Source organism: Rhinopithecus roxellana, chromosome 12 (assembly GCF_007565055.1).
Source record: "Rhinopithecus roxellana isolate Shanxi Qingling chromosome 12, ASM756505v1, whole genome shotgun sequence".
Lineage (NCBI taxonomy): Eukaryota > Metazoa > Chordata > Mammalia > Primates > Cercopithecidae > Rhinopithecus > Rhinopithecus roxellana.
Genome location: NC_044560.1, coordinates 105210666 through 105226618, shown reverse-complemented (window position 1 = coordinate 105226618; position 15953 = coordinate 105210666). Strand labels below are relative to the sequence as shown.

General features: G+C 50.3%; 1 pseudogene; it reads left to right on the top strand.

Moving 5' to 3' along the window:
* Window positions 1-7828: 7828 nt before the first annotated feature.
* LOC104673447 lies at window positions 7829-8269 on the top strand (annotated as a pseudogene).
* Window positions 8270-15953: the final 7684 nt, after the last annotated feature.

Below are 15953 nucleotides of genomic sequence, written 5' to 3'. Positions count from 1 at the left end.
ACCGCGGGCGGCTCCTCCGAGGGGCGGGGCGGCTGGTAGCCATGCCCCCGCAGGTGAGCCGGCCACGCCCACCGCCCGCGGGAAGTTCAGCCTCGTGGCTGCGGCCCCGCGGGAATGGCAGAACTTCGCACGCGGAGCTGGTAACCTCCAGGGCACCTCGAATCAGGGTGATTGCAGCGAAGGGGCCTTGGCGAAGCTAAAACCTTGGAAACTTTAGATCCCAGACCTGCGGTTTTCTTGCAGTGCCTGCCGCGGAGCCTTTTCCTTGTTTGCGTCGCCTGCTTCGATCACTCTTCCCATAGATCTCATCGTCTTTAGGTCTCTTCTCAAAGGCCACCTCCTCCGGCAGGCCTTTCCTGATTGCCCCCTTCTAAATGGCACCCTTCCACCAAAACATTACATACTCCTCTTGATTTTGTTCACAAAACTTTTCAGGGCCTAAAATTTTTAAATTTAATTTGTTTATTGAGAGGGAGTCTCGCTCTGTCACCCAGGCTGGAGTGCAGTGGCGCGATCTTGGCTCACTGCAACCTCCGCCTGCCAAGTTCAAGCCATTCTCCCATCTCAGCCTGCCCAGTAGCTGGGACTACAGTTGTCCACCACCACGCCCGGCTACTTTTCACATTTTTAGTAGAGATGGGGTTTCGCCATGTTGGCCCAGGCTCGTCTCGAATTCCTGACCTCAAGTGATCCTCCTGCCTCGGCCTCGCAAAGTGCTGGGATTACAGGTGTGAGCCACCGTCCCCGGCCCCTAAAGTTATTTTATATAACATATATCACATCATTATGTTATATAATATACATTACGTTATTGGTAAGAGAATGTGATATCTAAGAATTGGGCTCGGGGTTCAAATGTGATTCTGGCACTCACTTGCTGTGCAGGCCTTGGGCAAGTAACTTAACTTCTCTGTGCCTCAGTTTCCCTAGTCAATAAAATGGAAATAGTCTAAGGCTTTGAGAATTGAATGTTAACTAATACAGGGATTTTTTTTTTTTTTTTTTTTTTTTTTTTTTTTGAGACACAGTCTTGCTCTGTCACCCAGGCTGGAGTACAATGGCGCTATCTTGGCTCGCTGCAACCTCCGCCTCCCGGGTTGAAGTCATTCTCCTGTCTCAGCCTCCTGAGTAGCTGGGATTATAGGCACCCACCATCATGCCCAGCTAATTTTTGTATTTTTAGTAGAGATGGGGTTTCACCATGTTAGCCAGGCTGATCGTGAACTCCTGACCTTAGGTGATCCTCCCACCTCGGCCTCCCAAAGTGGTGGGATTACAGGCGTGAGCCACCGCGCCGGGCCAGGACAGTACTTTTATCAGGGCCTCGCACATAGAAAGTACTTAGTAAATACTTGCTACTGACTGTATATTTATCCTCTAGAATGTCAGCTCTGAGGGAAGGGCTCTATATTGTCACCACTGTATCTTCAGCAAGAGCCTGGCGCAAAGTTGGTGCTCAATAAATTGTGACTAAATGAAGGAATCAAGTCCTAGAACAGTAAACTGGCCAAAGCTGGGCGGGCACGATTCTAATATAACTTGACGACGGCACAGTGGCTCACACCTGTAATCCCCGCACTTTGGGAGGCCGAGGCTGGTGGATCACTTGATGTCAGGAGTTCGAGACCAGCCTGACCAACATGGTAAAACCATCTCTACTAAAAATACAAAATTAGCTGGTACTAAAAAATATAAAATTAGCCGGCCGTGGTAGCACACGCCTGTAATCCCAGCTACTTGGGAGGCTGAGGTAGGCGAATCGCTTGAACCTCAAAGGCGGAGGTTGCAGTGAGCCGAGATCACGCCATTGCACTCTAGCCTGGGCAACAAGAGCGAAACTCCATCTCAAAAATACATACATACATACATACATACATACATACACACTCACACACACTTGGTTCCATGCGCGCTGTACCCCTGGTCACTGCACTATGGGATGCCTCCAGCAGAGGGCGCCGCTGGTCTGTGGACCAAACGCCAGACTCAGCATAGATTCGCACTCGCTGGGAATTGTAGCTATCGTGCGCCCTACTTCCCTATTGTCTGAGCCCCAGTGCTGATGCTTCCTCCTCCAGGAAGCCCTTTCTTTTCTTTTTTTTTTTTTTCCGAGACGGAGTCTCGCTGTGTTACCCAGGTTGGAGTGCAGTGGCGCGATCTTGGCTCACTGCAAGCTCCGCCTCCCAGGTTCACGCCATTCTCCTGCCTCAGCCTCCAAGTAGCTGGGACTACAGGCGCGCACCACCACGCCCGGCTAATTTTTTGTATTTTTAGTAGAGACGGGGTTTCACCGTGTTAGCCAGGATGGTCTCGATCTCCTGACCTCGTGATCCGCCCGCCTCGGCCTCCCAAAGTGCTGGGATTACAGGCTTGAGCCACCGCGCCCGACCAGGAAGCCCTTTCTTACCTCCCAGGTTTCCAGCCTCTTAGGCTCCCATGTCCAGCTCCCATGTCCAGCTCTGGGTCATCAGTGTTGAGGTACAGGCCGTCCCATATTAGACTATGAGCCCCAAGAAGGGAAGAGGTGGCCAGGGTCCATGTCAGTCTCCACTGTGTCCCCAGTGCCACCCAGCACAGGTCCAACACAGACAAGGCATTCGGGAGAATGGGTGCTGATTGAATCATGGAAATAAAAATTCGAACTCATATCCTAACTACTCCAGCTCTTTTTTTTTTTTTTTTTTTTTTTTTTTTTTTAAAGACAGAGTCTCGCTTTGTTGTCCAGGCTGGAGTGCAGTGGCACAATCTTGGCTCACCGTGTAACCTCTGCCTCCCAGGTTCAAGCGATTCTCCCACCCCAGCCTGCCAAGTAGCTGGGATTACAGGCATTCGCCATCATGCCTGGCTAATTTTTGTATTTTTGTAGAGATGGGGTTACCCCATGTTAGCCAGGCTGGTCTTGAACTCTTGACCTCAGGTGATCCACCCACTTCAACCTCCCAGAGTGCTGGGATTCCAGGCATGAGCCACCACACCCAGCCTATTCCAGCTTTTTTTAAAGAGAGGCATCACTCTGTCACCCAGGCTGGAGTGCAGTGGCAAAGTCATAGCTCACTGCAGCCTCGATTTCCCAGGTTCAAGCAATGCTCTCTCCTCAGCCTCCCAAGTCCCAGGTAGCTGGGACTACAAATGCACCACCATGCCCAGCTAATTTTTGTTATTTTTGGTAAAGATGGGGGGGGGGGTCTCCCTTTGTTGCCCAGGCTGGTCTTGAACTTTTGACCTCAAGCGATCCTCCTGCCTTGGCCTCCCAAAGTCCTGGGATTACAGGCATGAGCCACTGCGCCAAGCTCCAGCTCGCTCTTTCCTTCCTTTCTTTCTCTTTCTTCTTTTCTTTTTTTTTTTTTTTTTAAGACAGCATCTCGCTGGACACGGCTCATGCCTGTAATCCCAGCACTTTGGGAGCCTGAGGCGGGTAGATCACCTGAGGTCAGGAGTTCAAGACCAGCCTGACCAATATGATGAAACTCCATCTCTACTTAAAATACAAAAATTAGCCGAGCATGGTGGCATGTGCCTGTAATCCCAGCTCATCAGGAGGCTGAGACAGAAGAATCTCTTGAACCGGGGAGGTGGAGGTTGCAGTGAGCTGAGATCGCACCATTGCACTCCAACCTGGGCAACAAGAGCGAAACCTCCGTCTCAAAAAAAAAAAAAAAAAAAAAAAAAAAAAAAAAAAAAAAAAAAAAAAAGACAGCATTTATCTCTCTCTGTCACCCAGGCTGGAGTGCAATGGCGTGATTTTGGCTCACTGAAACCTCCATCTCCCGGGTTCAAGAAATTCTCCTGCCTCAGCCTCCAAAGTAGCTTACAGGGATTACAGGTGTGTGCCACCATGCCCAGCTAATTTTTGTATTTTTAGTAGAGACGGGGTTTCGCCATGTTGGCCAGGCTGGTCTCGAACTCCTGACCTCAGGTGATCCACCTGCCTCGGCCTCCCAAAGTGCTAGCTGCAGCTATTTCTACAGCACAGGATTGAGGGGCAGCAAAGCTCTTCCCCCTGCCCCCCCCCATTTTTTTGGCCTCAGGACACTGGACATTGGATCTGGATCTGCCACATGCTTACCACAAGGCAGTGCAGGGACTGGAGCCAGGCAGCCCAGATATGAATCTCTGCTGGGTAATTTGCTAGCTGTGTGAACCTCTGAGCCAAGAAGCAACCTCTCTGGACCTCAGATTTCTGGTCTGTCGAACAGGACTCACAGGGTACCCTATTTTGAGGCTGTGGCGAGGATTAATGTATAATCCCTCAGAAAAAGCTTAGAACAGGGTAGCACCCGGTAAATACTGTGTGTTGGGGGAGGGCAGGGGATGAAGGACAGGAGGGAGCCAGGCAGATCTAGGTTTAAATCCTGGCCCTGCCATTTCTGTTCCATGTAAACTGGGAGAACAATGATCTCTGGCTGAGCCTCTGTTTCCTCATCTGTAAAACAGGGATGATCACACTCATCACACAGCGTTGCGGTGAGGATTAAATGAGATAAAGATTGAAAGAAGAAGATAGTGTAAGTGTAAACTAAGGAAAACCTTTCCTGTTTTTTGTTTTGTTTTGCGTTTTTTTTTTTTTTTTTTTTTTTGAGACGGAGTCTCGCTCTTTCGCCCCATCTGGAATGCAGTGGCGCGATCTCGGCTCACTGCAACCTCCGCCTCCCAGGTTCAAATGATTCTCCTGCCTCAGCCTCCCGAGTAGCTGGGACTACAGGTGCCTGCCACCACGCCCAGCTAATTTTTTATATTTTTAATAGAGATGGGGTTTCACCGTGTTAGCCAGGATGGGCTTGATCTCCTGACCTTGTGATCCGCCTGCCTTGGCCTCCCAAAGTGCCACCGCACCTGGCCAGGAAAACCTTCCTTTAGGCCAGGCCTGTTCCAAGTACTTTTGCACTACACCAGCGACAGCTGATGTTTGAGTTCTTACCCCAGAACGGCCCTGTGCCAACTCCTATGTGCAAATTGTTAATACTCACACCAGCTGCCATGATTTGCTCCGTTCCACAGGTGAAAAAAAATGAGGCACAGAGAGGCTGAGTAACTTGTCTAAGGTCACACAGCCAAGGAGTAGCAGAGCCCCAGAATCTTTGTAGCTGACCCCTCAAGGTAGGCAATATTACCGGCCCCACCTAAAAATGAGGGAACTGGCTGGATGTGGTGACTCATACCTGTAATCCCAGTGCTTCAGGAGGCCGAGGCAGGAGGATTACTTGAGCCTAGAAGTTTGAGACCAACTTGGGCAACATAGGGCAAACCTGTCTCTACAAAAAAAAAAAAAAAAAAAAATATATATATATATATATATACACACACACACACACACACACACACACACACACACACATATATATTATTTGTTTATTTATTTATTTATTTATTTATTTTGAGATGGAGTCTTACTCTGTTGCCCAGGCTGGAGTGCAGTGGTGTAATCTTGGCTCACTGTAACCTCTGTGTCCTGAGTTAAAGCAATTGTGCCTCAGCCTCCTGAGTAGCTAGGATTACAGGAAGCACACCTGGCTAATTTTTTTTGTATTTTTAGTAGACATGGGGGTTTTACCATGTTGGCCAGGCTGGTCTCAAACTCCTGACCTCAGGTGATCCGCCGGCCTCGGCCTCCCAAAGTGCTGGGATTACAGGTGTGAGCCACCGCGCCTGACAAAGAAAAAAAATTTTTTTTTAATTAGCCACACATGATGTTTCACACATGGTCTTAGCTACTCAGGAGACTGAAGCAGAGGGACTGCTTGAGTCCAGGAGTCTGAGGCTACAGTGAGCTATGATCATACCAAAGCACTCCAGCCTGGGTGACAGAATGAGCGCCTGTCTCAAAAAAAAAAAAAAAAAAAAAAAAGGAAACTGAGGCTCAGAGAGGAGAAACTGCTTGCATATCCAACATGGCATTCAACAAATACTCCACCCTATCCCTTAAGGCCTTAGTTTTCCATGTCAGGAAAATGGGTACATAGGGCAGGAGCTTTTCTATTTTCACCTTCTGGCCATAATTTTTTAATTTAAAAATAATGGCTGGGAGCAATGGCTCACACATGTCATCCCAGCACTTTGGGAGGCTGAGGCAGGTGGATCACTTGAGGTCAGGAGTTTGAGACCAGCCGGGCCAACATGGTGAAACCCTGTCTCTACTAAAAACACACACACAAAATTAGCCAGGTGTGGTGGCACCTGCTAGTAGTCCCAGCTACTCAGGAGGCTGAGGCAGGAGAATCACTTGAACCCGGGAGGCAGAGGTTCCAGTGAGCTGAGATCGCACCACTCCACTCCAGCTTGGGCGACAGAGTGAGACTCCATCTCAAAAAAAAAAAAAAGAGGAATGCAGTTAGAAAAAACATTCATAGAGAATAAAAGACTATAGAGTGAAAGTAGGCGTTATCTCACCCTGATCCCGGGACTCCCTTCCCGCAAGCAAACCTGATGACCGTTTCCAATATCCTTCCAGAGATATTCCATGAATATGGATTGCGTGTGGATGTACCAGTGCGTGGGCCCATTTAAGAAAAGCACACCGGCCGGGCGCGGTGACTCACGCCTGTAATCCCAGCACTTTGGGAGGCCGAGGCGGGCAGATCACAAGGTCAGGAGTTCAAGACCACGGTGAAACCCCATCTCCACTAAAAATACAAAAAAAAAAAAAAAAAAAAAAAACTAGCCGGGCGAGGTGGCGGGCGCCTGTAGTCCAGCTACTCAGGAGGCTGAGGCAGGAGAATGGCGTGAACCCTGGAGGCGGAGCTTGCAGTGAGCCGAGCTGGCGCCACTGCACTCCAGCCTGGGCATCAGAGCAAGACTCCGTCTCAAAAAAAAAGAAAAGAAAAGCACACCTGATATAATCCTTACCTGTGGAGGACAAAATGACAGGCCTTGACTTTGGGCGTGACCATGTGACTTGCTTTGGCCAATAGCAGAGGGGCATAAGTGACAGTCGTGTCGGTTCTGAGCTTAGGCCTCAAGAGACCCTGAACATTTCTTTCTGCATCTCAGCATGGCCATGAGAAGGGCTTCCCCTGAGAGGTTCCTCTCCCCTCAGCCTGCGCTCCACAAGGTTCCCATATGAAACAGAGCTTCCCATTTGAGCCCAGCCCACATTGGCCAACACTCAGCCAACCGCACATCCATTTTAGAGCTATTGACCAGGCATGGTGGCTCACATCTCTAATCCCAGCACTTTGAGAGGCCAAGGCAGGAGGATTGCTTGAGACCAGGAGTTTGAGACCAGCCTGGGCAATATAGCAAGATCCCCATCTCTACAAAAAAAAAAAAAAAAAGTTAAAATGAGCCAAGTGTGGTGACGCACACCTGTAGTTCTACCTACTTGGGAGACTGAGGTGGGAGCCCCAGAGGTCAAGGCTGCAGTGAGCTATGATGGCACCACTGAATTCCAGCCTGGGTGAAAAAGAGTGGGGCAAGAGGTGAGAACCTCTCTCCAAAATAAAAATATACCAAAATAAAATATAAAAAACCATAAACCAAAAATAAAATGTTAAAAAAAAAAAGCCAGTCGCAGTGGCTCATTCCTGTAATCCTGGCACTTTGGGAGATCGAGGTGGGTGGATCACCTGAGGTCAGGAGTTTGAGACCAGCCTGGCCAACATGGTGAAAACCTGTCTCTACTGAAAATACAAAAAGTAGCCAGGTGTGGTGGCAGGCGCCTGTAATCCCAGCTACTTGGGAGGCTGAGGCTGAAGAATTGCTTGAACCGGGGAGGCGGAGGTTGCAGTGAGCTGAGATCACGTCATTGCACTCCAGCCTGGGCAACAAGGGTGAAATTCCCTCTCAAAGAAAAAAAAAAATTACCTTTTTTTTTTTTCCCCCGCTTGCAGCCATGCGGTCCAAGGGCCTACTGCAGTCTGTGCAGGTCTTGGGTCGCAAGAAGACAGCCACAGCTGTGGCGGGCTGCAAACGCGGCAATGGCCTCATCAAGGTGAACAGGAGGCTCCTGGAGATGACGGAGCCGCGCACATTACCATAGAAGCTGCTGGAGCCAGTTCTGCTTCTCGGCAAGGAGCGATTTGCTGGTGTGGACATCCACGTCCATGTGAAGGGTGGTGGTCACGTGGCCTAGATTTATGCTCTCCATCAGTCCATCTCCAAAGCCCTGGTGGCCTATTACCAGAAATATGTGGATGAGGCTTCCAAGAAGGGGATCAAAGACATCCTCATCCAGTACGACCAGACCCTGCTGGTAGCTGATCCCTGTCGCTGTGAGTCCAAAAAGTTTGGAGGCCCTGGTGCCCGTGCTCGTTACCAGAAATCCTACCGATAAGCCCATCATGACAATCAAAATTTACCTGTATAATGAAGTTTTTGAGGGATTTTAAAATTTCAAGAAAAAAAAATTAGCTGGGCATGGTGGTGCACACCTGTAACCAGCTACTTCAGAGCCTGAGGCAGGAGAATTGCTTGAACCTGGGAGGTAAAGTTGCAGTGCGCCAAGATCGCCTCATCGCACTCCAGCCTGGGTCTCAGAGTGAGAGTCAAAAAAATAAAAAATAAAACAAAAAATAAAAGCTATTGCATTTTGGGGTACTGTGTTCCACTAAAAAGAAAGAAAAAAAAAAAAAGAACAAAGCAACAAAAGACAAAGCAGAGATTTATCCAAGACAATTCACAGAGTGGGAGAGGGCTTGAGCGCCTCCCCAATTAGGGTTCTTTTTGAGACGGAGTCTTGCTGTGTCGCCCAGGCTGGAGTGCAGTGACACAATCTCAGCTCACTGCAACCTCTGCCTCCCGCATTCACGTGATTCTCCTACCTCAGCCTCCTGAGTAGCTGGGACTCCTAGCACAAGCCACCAAGGACGTGCCACCAGGGACGCACCACCATGCCCGGCTAATTATCGTACTTTTAGTAGAGACGGGGTTTCACCATGTTGGCTAGACTGATCTGAAACGCCAGATCCCAAGCGATTTGACCGCCTTGGCCTCCCAAAGTACTGGGATTACAGGTGAGCCACTGCACCAGGCCTGCCAGTTAGGGTTTTTATTAAGCTAAAAAAGGACCCAGCAACACCCCTAGGTGCCCTTCAGAGGCCTCCAATTGGTTACACGCTATGAAGGACTGGCTCACGACCAATCAGAGCCCAAGTGGAGACCTGGCTCGCAGTCAATCAGAGGCTGGAGTGGCTTATTATCATGGGAGGGAGGATATAGCCTGTATGAACCTGTGGCTCTCCTGACTATATCAACTGGCTGCACCTGCTATTCTGTTGCTTATGCAAAATGGCGGTACCTGATGAACTCCCAGTTACCCTAATTACCTATTCTACTGCCATACCAGCACTTTGGGAGGCTAAGCCTGGAGCACTGGAATTGGAGGCCGTAGGCTCATTTGAGGCTGGGTGTTCAAGATCAGCCTGGGCAACATAGCAAGACCCACCCCATCTGTACCAAAAAAAAAGAGAGAGAGAGAAAGAAAAAAAGGAATCTCAAGAGACAGAAAGTTGAGCAAAAGAAATCACACAAATGGGCTGGGCGCAGTCACTCACGCCTGTAATCCCAGCACTTTGCGGGCTGAGGCGGGCAGATCACGAGGTCGGTAGTTCGAGACCAGCCTGACCAACATGGTGAAACCGCTACTAAAAATACAGAAATTAGCCGGGTGTGGTGGCATGCATCTGTAATCTAGCTACTCAGAAGGCTGAGGCAGGAGAATCGCCTGAACCCAGGAAGTGGAGGGTTGCAGTGAACCGAGATCAGGCCACTGCACTCCAGCCTGGGTTGACAGGTCGAGACTCTGTCTCAAAAAAAAAAAAAAAAGAAATCAGACAAATGAACAGACATCCTGTATGATTTTATTTATACGAAGTTCAACAAACAGGCAAAGCTAATCTATGGTGTAAAAAGCCAGGAGAATGGTTTTATTTACTTTCTTTTTCCTTTTCTTTTGTTTTTTTTGAGATGCTCAGTCTCCCAGGCTGGAGTACAGTGGTGCGATCTCAGCTCACTGCAACCTCCACCGCCAGGTTCAAGCGATTCTCCTGCTTCAGCCTCCGAGCAGCTGGGATTACAGGCACGTGCCACCACTCCCGGCTAACTTTTGTATTTTTAGTAGAGACGGGGGTTTCACCATGTTGGCCAGGCTGGTCTCGAACGCCTGACCTCAGGTGATCCACCCACCTCGGCCTCCCAAAATGCTGGGATTACAGGTGTGAGCCACCGCACCCGGCCTTTTTTTTTTTTTTTTTTGAGACAGAGTTTCAATCTTGTTGCCCAGGCTGGAATGCAATGGCTCCATCTTGGCTCACTGCAACCTCCGCCTCCTGGGTTCAAGCAGTTCTCTGCCTCAGCCTCCCGAGTAGCTGAGATTACAGGCATCCACCACCACACCTGGCTAATTTTTTTGTATTTTTAGTAGAGATGGGGTTTCACCATCTTGGCCAGGTTGGTCTTGAACTCCTGACCTCATGATCCACCCACCTTGGCCTCCAAAAGTGCTGGGATAATGGGAAGGGAAGGAAAGGGAAGGGGAAGGGAAGAGGAAGGGGAGGGGAGGGGGAAATTATGCCTCAATAAAAAGAGTAAATTTGGCCGGGCGTGGTGGTTCACGCCTGTAATCCCAACACTTTGGGAGGCTGAGGCGGCTGGATCACGAGGTCAGGAGTTCGAGACCAACCTGGCCAACATGGTGAAACCCTGTCTCTACTAATAATACAAAAATTAGCCAGGCATGGTGGCACATGCCTGTAATCCCAGCTACTCGGGAGGCTGAGGCAGGAGAATCGCTTGAACCTGTGAGGTGGAGGTTGCGGTGAGCTGAGATGGCGCCATTGCACTCCAGCCTGGGCAACAAGAGCGAAACTCCATCTAAAAAAAAAAAAAAAAAAAAGTAAATTTGAGAAAATAAAATATGAATAAGTGTGAATATCCATACACTCGAAATATAACAGTTCCAATAAAAAGAATACATTTGAAACGATAATAGAACATAAAAACAGGACAGGTATGTGCCAGGTGCGGTGGCTCATGCCTGTAATCCCAGCACTTTGGGAGGCCGAGGCGGGCGGATCACGAGGTCAGGAGATCGAGACCATCCAGGCTAACACAGTGAAACCCTGTCTACTACAAACACACAAAACATTTAGCCAGGTGTGGTGGCAGGCGCCTGTAGTTCCAACTACTTGGGAGGCTGAGGCAGGAGAATGGCATGAACCCGGGAGGCGGAGCTTTCAGTGAGCCGAGATCACGTTATTGCACTCCAGCCTGGGTGACAGAGGGAGACTCCAGCTCAAAAAAAAAAAAAAAAAAAAAAACCAAAAACCAGGCCAGGTGGTATGGTGGCTCACACCTGCAATCCCTGCACTTTGGGAGGCTGAGGCAGGAGAATTGTTTGAGGTCAGGAGTTCAAGACCAGGCTGGGCAACATAGCAAGACTGTGTCTTTACAAAAGATACAAAAATTAGCCGGGCGTGGTGGCACGCATGTGCGGTCCCAGCTACTGAGAAGGCTGAGGTGGGAGGATCGTTGAGCTCAGGAGATGGAGGCTGCAATGAGCCAGGATCACACCACTGCATTCCAGCCTGGGAGACAGAGTGAGATCCTGTCTCTAAACAAACAAACAACATAAAGAAAAAAGCAAAAATGGTTAAAACAAAACAAAAAAACAACCTGGGATAAAGCTAAAGCATCACCTACAGGGAAATGTATAGCTAATTTGATAAAATTGATTGATCTGGGGCCGGGTGCAGTGGCTCATGCCTGTAATCCCAGCACTTTGGGAGGCTGAGATGGACGATCAGTTGAGGCCAGGAGTTCAAGACTAGCTTGGCCAACATGGTGAAACCCCATCTCCATTAAAAATACGAAAATTGGCCGGGCGCAGTGGCTCACGCCTGTAATCCCAGCACTCTGGGAGGCCAAGGCGGGCGGATCACGAGGTCAGGAGATGGAGACCATCCTGGCTAACACGGTGAAACCCCGTCTCTACTAAAAATACAAAAAATTAGCCGGGCCTGGTGGCGGGCGCCTGTAGTCCCAGCTACTCGGGAGGCTGAGGCAGGAGAATGGCATGAACCCGGGAGGCAGAGGTTGCAGTGAGCCGAGTTTGCGCCACTGCACTACAGCCTGGATGACAGAGCAAGACTTCGTCTCAAAATAAATAAATAAATCAATCGGCCGTGCGCGGTGGCTCACGCCTGTAATCCCAGCACTTTGGGAGACCGAGGCGGGTAAATCACAAGGTCAGGAGATCGAGCCCATCCTGGCTAATATGGTGAAACCCCGTCTCTACTAAAAATACAAAAAAAAAAAAAAAAATAGCTGGGCGTGGTGGCAGGCACCTGTATTCCTAGCTACTCGGGAGGCTAAGGCAGGAGAATGGCATGAACCTTGGAGGCCGAGCTTGCAGTGAGCCGAGATGGCACCACTACCCTCCAGCCTGGGTGACAGAGCTAGACTCTGTCTCAAAAAAAAAAAAAAAAAAAAAAATCAAACCTTCCCACAGGGTGTGGCTGGGCTGTGCCACCCAAAATGTGTGTGGCATGGATCCAGTCTCTTCCCTGCTTATGACCCTCAGTGTCTCTGGTCAATCTCACAGTGAGATGATGATGATGATTTTTTCCATTTAATATTTTAAAAAATTATTCTGGCCGGGCGCGGTGGCTCAAGCCTGTAATCCCAGCACTTTGGGAGGCTGAGGCGGGCGGATCACAAGGTCAGGAGATCGAGACCATCCTGGCTAACACGGTGAAACCCCGTCTCTACTAAAAAATACAAAAAACTAGCCGGGCGAGGTGGCGGGCGCCTGTAGTCCCAGCTACTCGGGAGGCTGAGGCAGGAGAATGGCGTGAACCCAGGAGGCGGAGCTTGCAGTGAGCTGAGATCTGGCCAGTGCACTCCAGCTTGGGTGACAGAGCGAGACTCCATCTCAAAAAAAAAAAAAAAATTATTCTAAAAAAATTTTTGTGGGTATTTAGTAGGTGTGTATATTTATGGGGTACATGAAGTGTTTTGATCCAGGCATGCGACTTGTAATAATCACATCATGGAGAATGGAGTATCCATCTTCTCATGCATTTATCCTTTGTATTACAAACAATCCAATTATACTCCTTTAGTTATTTTATTTTAATTAATTAATTTTTGCATGCATGAGACAGGGTCTCACTCTCTTGCCCAGGTTGGAGTGTAGCAGTGGCTCGATCACAGCTCACTGCAGCCTCAACTACCCGGGTTCGAGCAATCCTCCTACTTCAGCCTCCTGAGTAGCTGGGACCCCAGGTGCACTCCACTACTCCCAGCTAATTTTTGTAGTTTTTTGTATTTTTTGCAGAGATGGGGTTTAGCTATGTTGCCAAGGCTGGTCTCAAACTCCTAGGCTCAAGGAAACCTTCCTCCTTGGCTTCCCAAAGTGCTGGGATTACAGGTGTGAGCCACCGCACCTGGCCTATTACCCTTCCCGGCCCCTGGTGTCCATCTTTCTGCTCTGTCTCCCTGAGTTCAATTGTTTCAATTTTATTTTATTTATTTTATCTTGTTTTTGACAGAGTCTTACTCTGTCACCAAGGCTGGAATGCAGTGGCACGATCACAGCTCACTGCAGCCTGACTTCCCCAGGCTCAAGTGATCCTCCCATCTCAGCCTCCTGAGTAGCTGCAACTACAAGATGTGTACCACTATATCCAACTAATTTTTGTATTTTTAGTAGAGACAGGGTTTCATCATGTTGGCCAGGCTGGTCCTGAACTCCTGAGCTCAAGCAATCCTCCTGCCTCAGCCTCCTTGTTTTGATTTTTAGATCCCACAAATACAGCTGGGCACAGTGGCTCAAGCCTGTAATCCCAGCACTTTGGGAGGCCGAGACGGGCAGATCACGAGGTCGGGAGATCGAGACCATCCTGGCTAACTCGGTGAAACCTCGTCTCTACTAAAAATACAAAAAACTAGCTGGGCGAGGTGGCGGGCGCCTGTAGTCCCAGCTACTCGGGAGGCTGAGGCAGGAGAATGGCGTGAACCCGGGAGGTGGAACTTGCAGTGAGCCGAGATCCGGCCACTGCACTCCAGCCTGGGTGACAGAGCCAGACTCCGTCTCAAAAAAAAAAAAAGATCCCACAAATAACATGTGATGTTTGTCTTTCTATGCCTGGTTCATTGAACAATTTCTTTTTCTTTCTTTCTTTTTTTTTTTTTTTTAGTGCAATGGCACCATCTCAGCTCACTGCAACCTCTGCCTCCTAGGGTCAAGCAATTCTTATGCCTCAGCCTCCCAACTAGCTGGGATTACAGGCATGTGCCACCACACCCGGCTAACTTTTGTATTTTTAGTAGAGATGGGGTTTCACCATGTTGGCCAGGCTGGTCTTGAACTCCCGGCCTCAAGTGATCTGCCCTCCTCTGCCTCTGCCTCCCAAAGTACTGGGATTACGGGCCTGAGCCCGGCCCATCTAACATTATCGCTGTCAATCACAATGGGATTAAAACTCCTCCCACAGCCCCTAGGGTACGATGGGTCTCCTCCTGGTCCCCCTCCAACCTCATCTTCTTCCTCCCACTCTCTCCTTGGCCCCATCTGCTCCACCCCGCTGGCCTCCTTCCTGTCTGTCCTCAGATGAGTCCAGCCATTCTCACCTCAGCGCCTTTGCACCTGCTGTTCCCCCTAGATCCACACACTGCTGGCTCCCTGCTCTCCTTCAGGTCTCTGCTCAGATGTCACCTTCCCAAAGAGGCCTGCCTCGACCTCCCCTGCTGCTGTGCTCTTCCCTCATCTGTGACCCTCTTGAAATATCACCTCCAGGAGGGTAGGGGTTTTGTGTTTTGTTGTAGCCTCAGGAAGTGTCTGATAGATTATTGTTTTAAGACCAGTTCCACTTAGTTTTCTGGGCCTCAGTTTCCATAACCATGAAGGAGACCCTTGCCGATCTGAGCTTGCTGGGAAAGGGCTGGGCCCCGGGTAAACATTTCTAAAGCACCCCTCTCCCCTCCTCCCTCAGATCAGGAGTCTGGGGGAGAGGCAGAGAGGCTCCCTTTTTCTAAGCCAGTCCTCACCTGCCTAAGAAGATATAAAGGAGACCCAGGAGGCCCTGGGAGAGGGAGGAACCCAGAAGGAAGGGACATTCTTTTCTTCACAATCCTGGGAGCTCCCTGGAGGAGGAGACCCGATCAGCCTGCAATCTTGGCGCGTCCCAGGAGGAGAAAGCGGCTTCCTCTATACTGTACCCGCCTCCATAGAACCTCCTTCTCAGCCCTGGAAGTCCTTGGTCACAGCCGAGGCGCCCAGAGTGCTTGCTATGCCCAGATCTGCGCGAGTCTGGCACTGGTGCTCTGAACCACATCGCTGCCCAGCCCCCTTCCCCGGGAGGTGGGAGCAGCCACCCAGGGCCCCGTGGCTGCCCTTGTAAGGAGGTGAGGCCCTGGGACACCCGAGACGCCCGGTTATAATTAACCAGGACACGTGGCAAAGCCCCCTCCAACACCTGCCCCCGAACCCCCCCATACCCAGCACCTCGGGTCTCAGCCTTTGCCGGGAGGAGACAGCAAAGCGCCCTCTAAAAATAACTCCTTTCCCAGTGGCTGAGACCCTCCCTGTCCCCCGCACAGCAGAAATCTCCCAGTGGCACCGAGGGTGCAAGGGTTAAGCTGGGGGAGGGTGACCACCGCCTCCCACCCTTGCCCTGAGTTTTAATCGCTCCAACTCAGCCAGCCTCAGTTTCCCCTCCACTCAGTCCCTAGGAGGAAGGGGCACCCAAGCGCAGGTTTCTGGGGTTAGACTGCCCTCTATTGCAATTGGGCTTGGTCAGACCCTCCCTATAGGTGGTGGCAGCAGGCGGCCACGCAGCCTCTCCCGGCCTCTGCTTCCTCCTGCTTACAGGGTCCCTGGTCCTCCTGGAGCAACAGCATGGTTCCCCGAGGTGCCGCTGGGACTCGGGTAAGGGCGAGGGCCCAGGGGGCACAGGAGGAGCCGAGGGCCACAGGAGGGGCTGGTGGCTGGAGGAGACTCAGGGCCAGGGGAGGGTGGC